Source organism: Brachycentrus maculatus, unplaced genomic scaffold (genome assembly GCF_059751285.1).
Source record: "Brachycentrus maculatus isolate JH-2025_06_01 unplaced genomic scaffold, ASM5975128v1 h1tg000238l, whole genome shotgun sequence".
Classification (NCBI taxonomy): domain Eukaryota; kingdom Metazoa; phylum Arthropoda; class Insecta; order Trichoptera; family Brachycentridae; genus Brachycentrus; species Brachycentrus maculatus.
The window spans coordinates 1226518-1243269 of record NW_028280989.1 but is presented as its reverse complement, the minus strand read 5'-3'; the positions used below and the strand labels follow the sequence as shown (position 1 = coordinate 1243269).

The 16752-nt window shown below is 31.6% G+C and overlaps 1 protein-coding gene and 1 non-coding gene across 3 annotated transcripts in view; one reads left to right on the top strand and one right to left on the bottom strand.

Annotated features, from left to right (window-relative positions):
* LOC148306554 (uncharacterized) overlaps positions 1-16752 on the bottom strand; it is a 459678-nt gene that overhangs the window by 277899 nt on the left and 165027 nt on the right. The gene's annotated exons all lie outside the window — the stretch shown is intronic.
* Positions 6534-6605, top strand: TRNAG-UCC (transfer RNA glycine (anticodon UCC)). The gene has a single exon. It is a non-coding gene; the product is annotated as a tRNA-Gly (tRNA).

Below are 16752 nucleotides of genomic sequence, written 5' to 3'. Positions count from 1 at the left end.
AGTTTAGTAGTTAGATACTCAAGAATATAAAATATTATTATAGAAATAGTTCACATGTGTAATGGTATAACTAAAAAAAATAACGTACTTTTTCATATATTTCTTTTTTGTTGTTTGAATTATGTATTCAAATATTATATTCATTTAAAGTACGATAAAGGATTTAAATTATCATCCATATTAATTGTACAAAAATGGAAGAAAATAATTGTAAATATGATGTGCTTTTATTTAAGTTATATTTCAACTATTTAAAGCTCATTGCAGATAATTTTCAAACAGCGTAAATACAAATGTGCAATAAAAAATAATAAAAATCATGAATATTGAAAATTATATAACAATTACGTATATCGCAATTTCGACCAATCGTTTGAATAAGCAGAAATTATAGCGAAAAACGATCTCAGTTATCAAAAACGCATCATTAAATTAAAAAAAGTAATAAAGCTTTTTCATTACTATGTGATTCTTTACTGAAGGATAAATTTTAATGATCCAAATCTTGAGACCATTAAATTATATAAAGTGTTTATAAGAGCTTGATTCAATGTTTATAAATTAGTTCTTTCATACGTGGCAAAAAGTGTTTCTTGACTATAAACTGTTCAAACATAAGTAAGATGTTAAATCCGAATCGGGATGTTTACACTTCGTGGTACATATGTAGTTACTGCTTAAATGAGATATAAAACTGAATTACATTCCTCTAAGTGAATGCATTTTAAATTCTTCACTGTTTATCCCATAAGTTATAATAAATAAGACCAATTCAATTGATGGGCGAAACATTGATATAAACTTGAAGAAGTATCGTAATACACAGTTGTAAATCAATAACGGTAAGTGCACAGTTAAATAAATTAAGAAATTTATTTCCATGTTGGGATCGAACTTATTTATAGTGACTATAAATTTACACAATATTTTTTAGTTTAAAAAATCGTGATAATAGTTTCATGTACATTTACTGACCAAAGTGAACATTTAAATGATTATGTGTCACATATATTAAAATAAACATTGACATATTTTATTTGTTGTATGCTAGTTAATATGAGTACTTACTCATGTCCAAGTTGTAATAACTATGTGTGTAACAAGTATAATAAGTAATCAATATATTTTTAATATTGGTATACAGGTTAAAAATAATAGATACACATATCCAAGTGTTTTCAATCATTATTAATTTAAGTTTTTCTTGGCAACTATCACTATATATTAAAATCTATTGTGACACGTGTTTCGATGCATTCCGCATCATTTTCACCGTGGTACGGTTAAATTATAATGGATAGATTTTACCACAAAGTGACTGCCGAAACAATAAATGAAAATTGTTTCCAATCATTTCAACGTTCAAAGATCACAAATCAGATTTAATAAGAACTAAGAAATAATGATTTAACAGATTTGCTTCATATTTGCAGGATAAAAAATAAAACTACCAATTTTCTTAACTATGTATTTGTCAACAAATGGATTCGCACACAAACAACCCAATTTAAACGAAAATACGCAAAAAAATATTAATTTTTGTTCGCGGTGAAAGGTTTTTTTGAAAATTTACATCAGATTTCATGACAAGTTAAAGTTGAAATGTGTTTGATATGTTATTCGAACTACGAAGTGGAAACTAGTTATTTCTCCTAACAGTGAGCTTTTAATTAAAAAGGCATTAAGAACATTGACAGCATCGCACAATCAGCATTTTATAGATGTAATAACACTGATTACAATGCAGTATTCATTACATTACGGTTATATTATAATAAAGTTAATGGCCGAAATAGGTTATTAATGGTCACGTGAGTTACGTGAAGGTTAATGTGCCGTGGAACGGCCCATCGATAGGTTCCTATTGCACTTTGGGAAATGCGTCACGTGATGTACGAGTACGTTTAGGGATTGGCGGCTCCCAAAACCGGCAACTTTCCCACGGCTACCACGTGACCTGGATACTGAACACGTGTAATCAATAAATTACTATAAAAAACACTGTTTTCATAATCGATTTACTTACTGGAAAAAAGCAACGGTTAAATACACTGATTTTTTTAAAGCGTTTTTTTAAATTAGTTTGTAATTTTTTGATGCAAGTTTTGCTTTTATAAATTTCTATTGATATATAAAAAGACGCATTTATTGCATAAAACATCGTATTTATACCGGTAAAACTGACAAAGTCAATGTAATAACGATTTGAACTTATATAAAGAAAAATCTGAAAATTCTATTACTAGGTACTCAAAGCTGCAAAGAAATTCTATGAAACGGAAAAGCATATCTGTTAATAAAAAAACTATAAATATTTTTTTTTTATTAAATATTAAATCGATATTAAGATAGATACCTTTAAATTCCTTTAAAATAATTAACCTATAAGTTCTACATCATTAGAACATAAAGTGATTTTTGTTAGTAAATAAACTAAATTTAAAATCTTCGCCTAAAATCTGGCCATAAAATTCAACCACAATCACAAATTCAACAATCTTTCTCTGGCATTCCCATTTAAAACTTCAATAAAAAACTTTTTTAAAAACAAAAGGATCCAGAATTCATATGTTCAATAGTATAGTATAGTATAGTATAGTAGCATCAGTATGTTCAATTCTTCATATTGCAACAATCTTAATAATAAAAATTACAAAATGATTTTATAAATTTGATTTAAGAATGTTTAGTATGTTTACTAAAATTTGTTAAGTGGGCATTAAAATCAGGATCTTATACTAACTACTACTACTACCATCACGCCGTTTCTCCGCAGAAGTAGGCAGAGAGAATGGAATGCCGCACTCTTCTGTCCTGACATACACTCCTCGCTTCCTTCACATCCATACATCTAGTCATACATGCCGTCCGATTACGCAGACTTTTGACACCACCAGATTTTAGGTTCTGATTGATCTGATCGTGCAAAGTCATTTTCGACCTTCCTCGTTCTGTTCTCCCATTTGTCAAATATATTTTCCATACATCAGTGTCGGTACCAGCACGACGTTTTGAACCGCCACTTTCATGGACATATTTTTATTTGCAATCACTCCATTTATTATATTTCCTGCATTCACTCTTCTTAAAAGGTATTTATTATTCTAAAACGTCTTTATTACATTTATCAGTTCTAAGGTACATCAATAAGTATTACAGGTGAATAAGCATTATGTAATAGGTTTCTTATAATAAATAATTATCGTCGTTTTCGAGAGATTCTCTGTCATTCCTGAAGGGTCATTAATATCCAACATACCATCATTCAGCTAGCACTTCGTTTCCGCGTAGTTTTCTATTAAAAGGGGTCAGTAAAAATAGCCGCGCCGCCCGCGCTTGTCGCATCAGTAAAGAGCTGGAAAAAGTGATTGTAAAAGTGGGAGATAGGTAACAGAAGAAAGGAAAAGATGCGTTTCATCTGGGCTTGGTGCATTTGCACCGGCAGCGGGGCATTTATAACTGTAAACCCATTCAATTGTGTACATCGCCGAAGAACTGCAAGAGAAAAACGGCGTTTTGTAAAGTTTCAGGGTCATCAAAAAACCTATCCGGCGATGCATGCTGTAGAAAAATTAAAAAAATCTGATCGGCCAGATTAGGGGATTAAAAAATATTAGTAAATTTTATAAATCAGAAAAAATGCTGATATTTTTGGTTAACATAACTTTCCTGTATTTCATCACAAGTAATCATGTTTAATACATGAAAATATTTGTATTTATATAATTTTATTCAATTCATTTTTCGTAATGTAAAGAGAGGTTGCTAACTAACTAACCGTTACGCCGCTTGTCCGAATTGGCCACTTTGACTTTGGACATATCTTCGCCTCATCCACATTCAAGCCTCTCCTTATACATTCTCGCCGATTACGACTCCTGACCAGTCTATTTTCTAGTACCTGAAAAACTTGATCATCCCTAGTCCTCTTTGGTCTTTTCTCTGCTTCTATTTTCATTACTACATTATTTTTTTAGAAAGTCACACTGCATTATATCGATGTACCATACGCTTGAAAGAAAATCTACGGATATAATGGCATAACCTACCATGCATTATTTTTAATTTGATGTAATATAAAGCTTCTTTTATGAAAAACAAACAAACCTAAATTCTTATCTTCTACACAATTAAACGTGCATCAAGTGTGGTTCATCCCACAGTAATGGGATTGAATTAATGAAAACATCAATTTGGAGTGATTATATTACTTGATGATGCAGTGTAAATTCTGTAAGTAACTCGGGAACGAATTGTAACTAATGACAAATCATCATCTAATGACGTTAACGTAGTGGATAAAAAAAAAACAGATATAATCTACACTCTACACGAACACAAATAACACGATTGCGTGTGGTTAACCATATTTGTGTATCCAAGGAATATCTTTATTGCATAAAGCTTTTTAATTACATTTTCTTAAATGTAAGCTTTCAAAATTGTAAAAGTGGACGTCTCACAAAATTTGACCTCAATAAAAAAGATTATAATTACCACGAGATGTTTCACTATGGATTTAAACATTAACCAAATTTCAAGTCCAAAAAATAATCTCATTGAAATATTTAAAAAAGGCGATGAAAAAATATACGTTTTGTCGTTCCGTTATATGAACTGACGAGCCTATTAAATTTATGTTGCGTATTACGTTCAAAAATAATTTAAATAAACAGATATCAATACTGTTCACGGTGAAATCGTTATATTTATTTGAAATTTGATAGGTAACATAGGTAAGGAAGAGCATGGTCAATTTTACACGTTTTAAGGGTTTTTAACATCTTTGAGGTTAAATTCGTTTTGTGGGGAATAACGAGTTATAAAATTTTATTTTACACTTTGGATTCATTTATAAAATTAAATTTTACAACTAGTAATAATAATGCCAGTGAGCAAGTCATAAGACGTTTTGACTTTTGAACCATCAATGATGACCTCTTAGTTAATTATTTATAAATTCAATAACTTCCCTTACACTTTCATAAATATAAATAGTAATGGACAAAACTAACAATTGTGTAAATTCACTAGCGTTGTTAACCAGATCAAAATATTTAAAAAAAAAAAAAAAAAAATTTATTCCAGTCCAATTTTTCTATCCGATCAAATTATTCTGAAAATAACAGGTTTTTTAATGTGAAATTGTAATGAAATAAAAATTTATTAAGGCTTATACCAATCACACTTGTGTATTCTTTACTATTAATACAAAATTAGAAGCATAATGGTATTAGAAATGCAGTATATGGGTTCTTTATGTCCGTCTTTATTTTTCATTATAAATTTATTAATTATAAAAAATCTAATGTTTCTGACAACCCTATATTGTGATCTTTGTGGATGTGCAGTGAGTGGAACGAGTTAAGTCTGTTTCAATGGACCATTCACAAAGATAACCCCCCTTCTCTCCACCCCACCCCTTACTAACGGCCATACCAATAAGCTATTAGAGAAGGTTGTGCTGTATTCATTGATGCCTATACCCTACATATTAGTATCGAATCCCAGCTCGATTTTTAACATCGTAGGCGAAGCGGGGGAGCTAATGCCATCTAGGGACTGGAATCGGAATTAAGTATACAATAATTCATTATTTTATGCACATTTTGTATCGACAGTAGAATAATAATGCGTACTAAAAACTAATAATGGTAAACCGTGTCAAATAAATAACATCAAAACGAACACAGTGAATATAGAGTATTAACCTCTCATAACGAGAACCTCTCATAGCGAGTAATACGCATAACGAGCAAAAAATGTTTAAAAAAATGCTCCCTTAATGAGCGACATTTCGCATAACGAGTAACAGAGAAAGGACAACTCCTTTTTTCACGACATTCACTTGTGAGCCGGGACTTCCGCGCCAGTAAAAACAAAAAATGTTTCGCATAACAAGTAAGATTCTGGAACGAATTATGCTCGTTATGAGAGGTTCCACTGTATTTTTATAGCGATTCAAACTCATGCGGTTTTATTTTATTATCCAAAGGTTAGAATTGATTATCATAAGATTCATTAGAATCATTAAAATCATGACATGTGTTTTCTGATTCCTTTTTTTTAAACCCTTATACGCACCCCAATGGTGCATAGGTCACTGCACCATATTAATACAGTGTTACCTTGATTGTCAATATTTGTAGGAGAGATGATCAAACCTCCGCTTCAGGTACCAGTCCAGGGTAATATTGATTAAATATTGGAGTGAAAACATCACTTATTTTTATTTGACCCCTCCCCCTGGGAATCGAACCCAGGACCTCCAGAACGGACTACTGAAATTTTATTATTATTATTAGACACTGGATTATTCACCCCTAGGCGAGAAATCTCTCCACTGTAGATTGTCGGTTTAAAAAAAAATCTCTTGGTCTAAAAAAAAAACATACCAATACGTACGGCAAGGTGGTATTTAAATACCAAAAACCTTCTAGCAAATACTCTCATTCAAATCAATATTGAAATAGTTGAACACCTGTAGAACACCTGTTTTAATTTATACGTTTGATTGATCATAGCCAGCGCGGGCGATGGTGGTGTAATGGTCAGCATAGTTGCCTTCCAAGCAGTTGATCCGGGTTCGATTCCCGGCCGTCGCACTTTACTTTTTACTACAAATTGTCAATACCTTATATTCTTTAAATCTATTAAAAAAAAAATTACCATTAAATAAAAAAGCCATTAATAAATATATAGGAAAATCTACTTAAAATTTTATATTCATTGCACGTTATTTTTTTAGATATATCTGTAAATAGAGATACAGTTTTTTTCTCGTTCAAGTTTATTCTTTTACACGACATATAAAAAAAATATTTTGACATTTTGTTTAATTGTAAATTTCAGTTGACCTCTGCAATGTACATTCGGATACTATGTATTTATCATATCGTGAGTATACTGGCAATAAACGTTAACTCTAAAATCCCTGTTGGAATAATCCCTGTTATTTATAGCTTTTACTCTGAATAGCTTTTACTTGCTTTTAAACTTAAAGTTGAATTTACTCTTAAAACCATATATCTATACATGACATTTTAAACTGCTTAGTATATGTATTGAGTCAGTGTATAGAACGTTGAAAACTTTGTTATTTGCATCATTAAGTCAAAATTGCATATTTTCGAGATACCATTTCTTGCCAGTACACTCACGATTTATATAATTTTTTGTTTAAAGTATTAACTCTCCGTTTTTATGATAATAATAATATTCGGAATGAGGGCCCTGCGATGATTTAATTTCAAAGTGGGCGGAAATAAAGTTATACTTTTATATGTTATTATTAAGATGAAAGTAAAATGTCCTCATATAAAATGGGATCGTGGGCCCAAATGTGACAGGCCATTTCACATTTTCAATTACGCCTCAGGTAAATCCACGGTTAACTATTTGAGGGGCGTTTGGAATCACTCTACCTTCCAGAGGCTGTGATATTAATATTATAATAATCCGTCTACTCATTCATACAAATATCTGGACCCTTTTCCAAGTAGAAAACAAATAACATCGACCGACCTTTGTCCGCCTCCGTGGTGTAAAGGTTAGCATGTTTAGCTACCGTGCTGGAGGTGCCGAGTTCGATTCCCAAGGGGGTGAAATTAAATATTAGCGATTTTTACACTCTAATATTTATTTAATACTACCCTGGACTGGTCCATGAAGCGATGGAATGATCACCTTGCCTTCATGTAAGTAACGATCAAGATAACACTGCGCCAATACGATGCAGTGCTCAATGCACCATTGAGTGTGGATACGGGTTAGAAGAAAAAATAAAACCTCTAAAAAATCAAGTAAAATTAAGTACCGGTAAACCGATGCATCTAGCAAATTATAAACATTGATTAAAATATTATTTTTGATAAATTAAATAATAACTAGCAGTACCAAGTGGAGTCCTGGTTCTTATCCTAATATATGAAATCGAAGCGTGGATTTGGAAAACTAATAATGATAGTAGACTGAATGCAGTTGAAATACAATCCCTGAAATGAATGTGCTGCAAAACTATATATTGTATAATAGATGTTCGATTGGTGAAATAATGAAAGAACGCAAGGCTGAGATAAGCGTTACCGATAAAATTAAGAAAGGTTTGTTAAGATGGTTTGGACATGTGAAAGGAATGAGTAAGAAAATAACAGTAAAACAAATAAATTGGGCGAATGCAGTAAGTTGGAAAAAGGAGCAGAGGAAGGCCGATGAAAACCTGGCATGATCATGTATGTCAAATACTTGAAAGCGGCCGGGTGAGGAGTCAAGAAATAATCGGCGGATATGTATGAGGAGATGCATGAATGTGGATGAGGTGAAGCATGTTTGCAAAGGCAGAGTGGTATGGCGTTCTGTTCTCCCTGTCTACCCCGGCGGAGAAGCGCCGTGATGTTGCTTAGTTTTAATAATATAAGTTGATATCACTCTGTTACTAAGTGCAATACATCAAGACCAGTGTTGTGTGACGTTTTCTGAGCCGGTGGATACATGCAGTCTGAGTTAATTACTCACACGTAACGCGTATTCATAGTTATTTTCCAAGATCTAAAACGAAGTACCGTAGAACGGGGCTACTTGAACTTTGATGTGTTACTTGAGCCCAGTACAAAAAAATATTTAGATCGTGGTATCGATCAAAGTATCGTGACAATAAGTGTCACCTGTCAGAGAAACAATTAATCATGTCGATACGTTCATTATTATACACCAAATACAGATTTTTTTGTGTACTGGGCTCAAGTAACACATCAAAGTTTAAGTACATCCAACGGTAATTGATTTTTTTTAAATTGAATTCATAATTTTTTGGTATTTTTAAAAAATTTATGTCAACAACATTTTTCTTGTTAAAAGAATAATTGCTTCAACAAAAAAAAATAATGATCTAAGAAAGACACGACAAATACGCTCTGTTTTTTTTGTCTTAATCTTGATAAACTTTTTCGAAAATCTCTCGGAAAAAATAAATTGCTAAAGCATCAATATATTGCGAGATAAATACAGAAATCAATTGTTGTGGTTTACCAAAAAAGTTACAAGAATATATTTTTTACGCCAGAGATAAAATTTAAAAAAAAATCGACGCGGTAGGTGAAATGGTTTTAGCAGATAATATCGCCCGCTGAGAACAATAGTGACCAAACTCCAAAATCGTCGAAAAAAAGTTGAGTACGCCAAACCGTTTGTGAGTGGCCTCTTTTTGTGCATGAGTAACCAAACGCAGGTTCATTTGGACCATGTTACGCATAAACCATTCAACCTTACTAATTGACAAGCTGAGATAATTGACTTTGAATGATTTCAGAATTTAAAACATATCGCTCACTCCTTTCAACAACGTCATATATCAAAAAACTCGATTTTTCAGGAGACCGTTTTTAAAGTTTAAACATATAATAAAATGTATTAAAAATAGATATCAAGCCACTTATTGAACTTTTAATATGCAACAGATCTTTTTAGGTAAAACCTGAATGTTTTTTCTCCATAAAAAATTAAACAATACATTTTCTTCAAAATGCAAAAACAACACTTTCTGCCCTGTAGCGAGTAAATATTAAGTTAAAAATATGTCGCTTTTGTTGGGATATAGTACATTTTCTGGGCATTCCGAGAACATGTACAACTGAAAATTTACGATTTTTAAATATTTGACGTTGTTGAAAGGAGTGAGCGATGTATAACATCACTATGTTAAATGGTCACTTATAAGTGATTTTTTCACTCTAATATTTATTCTATATTGCCCTGGACTGGTACTTGAAACGGAGGGACTATCACCTTTCCTTCATGTGTTTACGATCAAGATAACACTGCGATTATATGATGCAGTGCCTTATACGCAATCAGATGCGGATAAGGGTTTAAAAAAATGTTAAATGATAAAAGTAAGGTTTGTTTTAATATTAATATATTTAAACATCCAAACTACATGGATTTTTTCTATGTAGTTTATCTAATCTAATGAAAATGTGCAAGTTATTATAGATTTTAATAACAAAATAATTTGTTTACACCGTGTAGATATTTTTACTAACAAAAGATACAGCAAATATTATCTAGATAAAAGTATAAAAAAATCTTGCAAAGCAACGTTTCTTTTTGATATAATATGAGACACAAATTATTTTACATTAGTTCGACTCGTGCTTCTCGCGTGATGATCTAAATTCATTTTTCGATCGATTCTACGTTGCAGAATTAATGAGATAAAAACGTTTTTAATTTTTTTTAGTATAAATATTTATTATAAAAATAAGTCCAATTATAAATATTATGTAAATAATTTATTAAAATCATTTGAAAAGAAAAACTGAAAAATAAAAACAAAAAATAAATCTGCGATTAAAGAAAAATCAATATAAAACGTACATTTATGTGTCACTCCAAGACGATTAATCTTTGTTATCCACGGTCAAAATCTAGACTCTGTTCGAAGGTGTATGAAACAGTAGGTTATTATACTCTTGGTGCGTATTAGACCGTGGCCCATTTCACAATGGCGATATATATTTAAACGAATCAATCATCGAATATAATACGGTCGGATGGACGTCCTCCACCGGGAAACATAGTGCTCCAAATACACCAAAGGTTTATTTTAATGTATTAGAATTGCTATATGTTGCGTAATATGTGACTGACAGTTTCTCAAGACCGTGTCCGGTGAACAATATCCCATAATTAATTGAAAAAATACTAATACTTTAAGATCAATCGTAATTAGAAACGCATTCGATTAATCCTAGCTTTACAGTGAAGGGTATATCATTCATATGGTGGAATTGGAGTAAAGAGAATCATCTCTTGAATACTTAATTAAAAAAAGCAATTCAAGGCAACAAGTTCTTTGTTTATGACCTGAAATCACAGAAAAGAAATTGCACAAGGTTTTAAAAGCATTCAGATATTAATCTAGCTATTATTTCAGTATGTTGATTACGTTGTCTTAATTAGACCGTTAATAAGTGTTAAAATGGATGATTAGTTTTATTTGCTACAATATATAAAGTAAATAACATACGTATTATTATACTCACGAAATCATTTTACGTGAATCAAGAGGCTTTCGATTTCACGCAGCAAAAACTCGCAACATTATGCGATGGGCGATTACACAAAGAAACGTAACCAAAGGTCTGTGCCCTCTCAGACATGCAAGAATGGACACAGACTTAAGACTGGATACTCTTTAAAAACCAGATCACCTATTTCCTGTCGCATAATACAGGAATCCAAAGACCGAACATTTTATTTTTTGCTCCAAGTGCTAAACGAGAATTCGAAACAAACGAAAAAACTTAATTGTACTTCAGTAGATTGTGAATAGTAAAAAAATCCGAATGCTAGGCAATTAATTTTATTGTATGTGGGTGATGACTAATGACACTTATGAGAGATCGTTTACAAGTTTAGCCGATTCTGTTACGTGCTTTGGACTTCAAAAACGCCGTTAAAACTGTTTGACTCGTAAAAAATTGTTTAAACCTTCCGAGGATACTTACGTATACACAGCCGAAGTTGAATTTAGCCATCAATTTTAGGCAAATAGCAAAATCAAAATTTGAACAATATATTGTGTACACAAGACAACTTGTGGGAATGGGTATATTAAAAAGTATTTAATGCTATGAAAACATAGAATAAAGTGTTTTAATGGGTAAATAGTCAACTAGTATTTAGCGAAAGTCCTTGAACTCCAATGTAAACAGTTGTACGAGTATATTCGTGCTAAGCCCACACGCTCGAGTCCCGTTCACCTTTCGTTTTAGAATTAACTGCAAACGAGATTATTGTTATCTTGGCATCTAAAAATAAATACCTCAAATCAAATACTGAATCATACAACAAACAAAATGGTTAAATTCGAAGACCACCAATAAAAACGCCGAAGAAGTTTAGCATTAGCTCTTTTGCAGTGCACCTGCGGAATTATTGATAGCAACGGCTGTATAAATATTTATGTTACAGATGCAGGCACGCTGATGTCATTTAAGATGCAACATTTAAATATAATGCAGCCACACACAATGCTGGTCAATGAGAAATATAATGGAGCGGAAATGTGTAACGTTTTCATGTGAGAGTTTTGCATAATGTACGAAGGAAAATATTTCGCTCAAGTCTCTTTTGCTCCTAAATGACAACGCAAAGTATCTTAAGTCGTATGAATGACAAATAGGTGGTATTATTACATCCCCTCGAATGAAAGACGATGACGGTTAGTATTATTTCATTTGTAAGATACAGATCTTCATTGTGCAGTTGGTGAGAGGATCTAAAATATTAATTCAACTTAACAGTTAAATTATCGGACAATCGATTCTAAGAAGTAGTGCTGCAAATATCCAACTGCCGAATTAAATGAAGAAGAAAAAACAAGAACGTTTACACGTAGTCAGCCGTAATACCGAGCTCATTATTTTTCTATAAGGTCTTTAACCTACAAGAAAAGTTTGTATACAAAGGAGCAGATTTACATCAGAAACAGCCGATTAAAAACATCGTGATATCAGATCAAGCGTTCACCATATAAAAGAATTCGAGTAATCCAGTATTCTCTTCATCTTTTGTTGCGTCAATCATTTTAAAAACCGACTGCATTCAAAATCTTTGATTACGAAATGGCAAAGACGTAAGGAATGTGTTGCTTAACGTTGCATTAAAGAGCGTTTAGTAGGGCCAACGGGGGACTTAGGTGAATCCTAGAATAATGAACGTTTGACGAATGACGGCAATGTAGATGTAGATTGTGCATTATCGCTGGAGATAAGATGTGGGGAAGATTGAGTGAAGTTTGTCGTGACTGACAATGTATGTACGAGTACACTGTTTCGAAACGCGTGAGCGGATATAATGTGCAAAACAAGCAAGACAGGGCTGGTAGAACGTGAATTGTGGGTGGGATATGGACTATGGAATATGGACTGTATTGGAGAATATGAACAAGGGTGTTCAGTCATTACTATCATCACAGATATATAATTTTATTACTTAGTTTGACTGGATGTTCGATACAAATTATTATCGCATCTCCAAATACAATAGCGGTATAACGCTAAAATATAAATATTTATTTGTTAATTTTATTAAAGGGGTCTCAAAAGCTGCTAGTTAAGAGAGTAGACTCGGAAGCATCCGTTAGATGTTTCACGTATCTCACTGCAGTAATGTCTTATATACAGTCTAAGCGATTTTTTTTAGTTATTGATTTAATCACGGCGTTTTGAGTAACCAAGTTGTGAGAATTACTAATTATATAACTTGAAATAAATCAATCACAGTATAAATATTATTCAATGTTTATGTCATTTTATGATATCATGAATATTTTCATCAAATTCGTTCAATAAACGATTCGCACATTTCACCTAGTACTTAACTAATTTCTGGTATTCAAAATCTCGGTGTTATCTTGCATTAGGTTAATCTTAATGTAATAAGGTATTCTTATATTGAAAGGTGCTACGGTAAATCTCGTAAATATTCTAAGGAGCTATATATTGAATATTCTCAATTAGACGTAATTTAAAAAATTCTTTCGCTTGCATAAATTTTATGACATTTCAAGAAATATAAAAAATAACCTGCTTAATTTAAAATGTTTACCTTGATATTGGACCAAGTAAATTTTGTTGCATGTGAAATATATTGACAAAGACATATATATGTAGAAATATTATGATCTACATATGATATGCACAAATATGGAGTATCCATAAAAGTCATAAATAAAGATAAATAAAGTCATAATGTCAATAGTCTAAAAAAAATGAATCCAAACACACGTGTATGTAAATCCATAAATAATTTTAAGATATTTACATTTGTATCTTTGTAATTTGTAAAAAAGCTCGTTTTAATTGTTCAAGTCCGTAAGTAAACACCGTTTCGTTACTTTGAACTTAATGCTTCCAGCTTGTACGGGAGAAATTATTCGTCCTAATAAAAGAAAGACAGCTGTACTTACTTTCCTTTGTATATTTGAAGGGGTTTGTGAGTGTTAAGAGTGGTGTGAGGAACACAGGAACAAATACATAACTTAATTGGTTTCAAACCCAGTAAGACCGTTAATTAGTAATAAACATGTAATTTTGTCTGATTTCACTATTAAGTGAGAAAATAGATATACATAATATATACAAAGTTATCAAGAAACTAACGAATGTTGAAGTATAAACATTTTTTTCTTGGAAAATTTAATTTTCTTTATTATTAATTGAATTTCGAATGATATGCAAAGGTTTGCAAATAACAAATAAATTTAAATATGTATACATATCCAAGCAGAGACAAGATATTATTGAGATGGGAATACGATATCCCGGGCATTTACAGGAATTTCGACTTGTTACTGGCCGGTTCAAGTAATGATTTGATGCACTTTGAAATATTAAAATTTCAAACACATGATTAAACAACTTTATTACTTTTCATTAATTGATTCGGCAGTCACTTTGTGAAAATCGCTTATTACGCTAATTTATCGATTTTTAATTTAAGTTTAACTTGAAATATAATATTATTTCGTAAATTCTATTGTGACACGTGTTTCGATCCATTTCGCATCATTTTCAAGAACCGTGTGACAGTAAAATAATTAAGTTGTAAATAAAGATTATATTAAGCAGGTGCATTTCGCATATAAAATTCTGTACTGTCATCCATCTGTTATTTGACCTGTGAAGATTGTTGATATTAAAATCTAGTATTTGTGTATGCATCTTTAAAGATATTCAAAATATTGGTAGAACATAAAGCGTCCTATATAAAAATAAGAATTACCGTATACCTCCAATCAAAGGTTTTCAAGCAGAACAGAAATATTGAAAAAAACGATTTAAAGAATTCTCCGAATTACTTAATTGGGAAAGAAATATTAATAATCATTGAAATCCTGTACAGATCTTTATAAGACACTCAAAATATAGTAACAACATAAATCGCTTTTTGAATAATGAGAATAACCGTAATTACCTTCAATTAAAGATTTTTAAGCAGAACAAAAATATCGAAGTAAGCGATTTAAATAAAATCTTGGAATTGCTTAATTCGAAAAGAAATATTACAGCCGTATTGTTCGAGAGCGTCACGAGTTACGGATTTAATATAAATATTTATAGAGCAAAGCGTAAAATCTCTTGTACGGGGCAATAAAGTATGAAATGGAACACCGATAAAACGGGATACAAATTGCCCGATGGTACAATTGGCCCCCCTTGCCCCAGCTAGTCACGAGCGGTATATTCCCTTTTATGTCTTCCTTTGTCTGCCTTCCGGCCGCCGTGTCAAAATAATCATCGTCCATCTTGTATACATAGTTCAAACACAAATCAAATATTCTTCATTCGGCAATAATATTGACCTGCATACTGTAAGGATTGAATTTAAATTCGAGCCATAATACCATTGCAATTTGCCCGATCTTGGTATATACAGAAAATGTGGGAGGAAAAAAACAACTCAAAGGTTTCATGGCGAATTTGACAGTAAATTGATAAAAAATAAATTAAATAGTATTCGTGTGTGCAGGTCCACGGACAATCAGATCGATGGGGATGGGTACAGAGCATACGCGGTTTCTTAATATGTACATACCTATGTGCAATGCACTAACTTGTCTTTACGCAGTCAAATTTAACAATATCTATGATTCAGTTTTAACATCCAGTATTTTTTTGTATAGGAATGGTTCCCACTAGAACTTTTGCCAAACTATATTTTATACCTTCGCGCATACGCAAATGAGTTACTGTGCATATTTTAGTTTCCACGTAATTTTGTACTATTATAGACATGAGAATCTTTCCATTTCTCAGCACGATGACATGAGTGGGACAGACAACGCTCGAAAGGGCAAATTGATTCGTCTATGAAGAAACATCTTCAGAAAGCAACTGTTTTCGAATTAGTATCTAAGACAACCGAAATGATTAATTGGATGCAATTTTACATGTTTGTTACGACAAAATATTTAGGTAAAAAATTTTCATGAAATTGAAGCAGACCTGTTAATATACTACGATTTTTTATGTGAAATGCACTGCTGGCAGTTTCAGTCACTAGCCGTCTCCGATACTGATTATAATCTCAATTTATAACACTTAAGTTTAAAAAAAAACAGTTAAAATTAATTAAAAAAAAAAAACAAAACAATGTTTTTGCGTCTCAAACATTGATTATTGTACATCATCAATAAATTAATCTAAGGACTTATGTTTGTTTGTGAAATCAATTACAATGAGGAAAATTGAGTAGCGACTCTGTAAATAGAACCTAATTGGATCGATATTCCGTTCATCATATTTCTTGCGGCGATATCAAATTTATTCGTGATTCATCAATCAAAGAGACAATTTTGCCAATCGCTGTTGGCTGGTTCCTAATTGGTTCCGATGTTGACATTTTGCGTCATACGACATAACAAAATCTATTAATAAAATCCGATTTCAAAACAGAGGAATTTTTGCTAAGCCAAAAAAGATGTTATGCAGAAATCACGAAATAATTAATTTTTTTTACATTTGTAGTGCAATGTTTTTGTTATACTTCAAAAGTCAATGGTCAGTTTATTCCGTAGCGGATTCATATATTGTATATATTTTCAACGAAGAAGCATTTTTTTTTAAATTTTACTTACAACAAATATCATAATTTAATTCATTTGTTAGACATTTCTACTTTTAACACATTTCAGTACTGTCACCCTATTCCTCTCCAAAAAAAGAAATTAAGCTCTTGTGTTTGGAG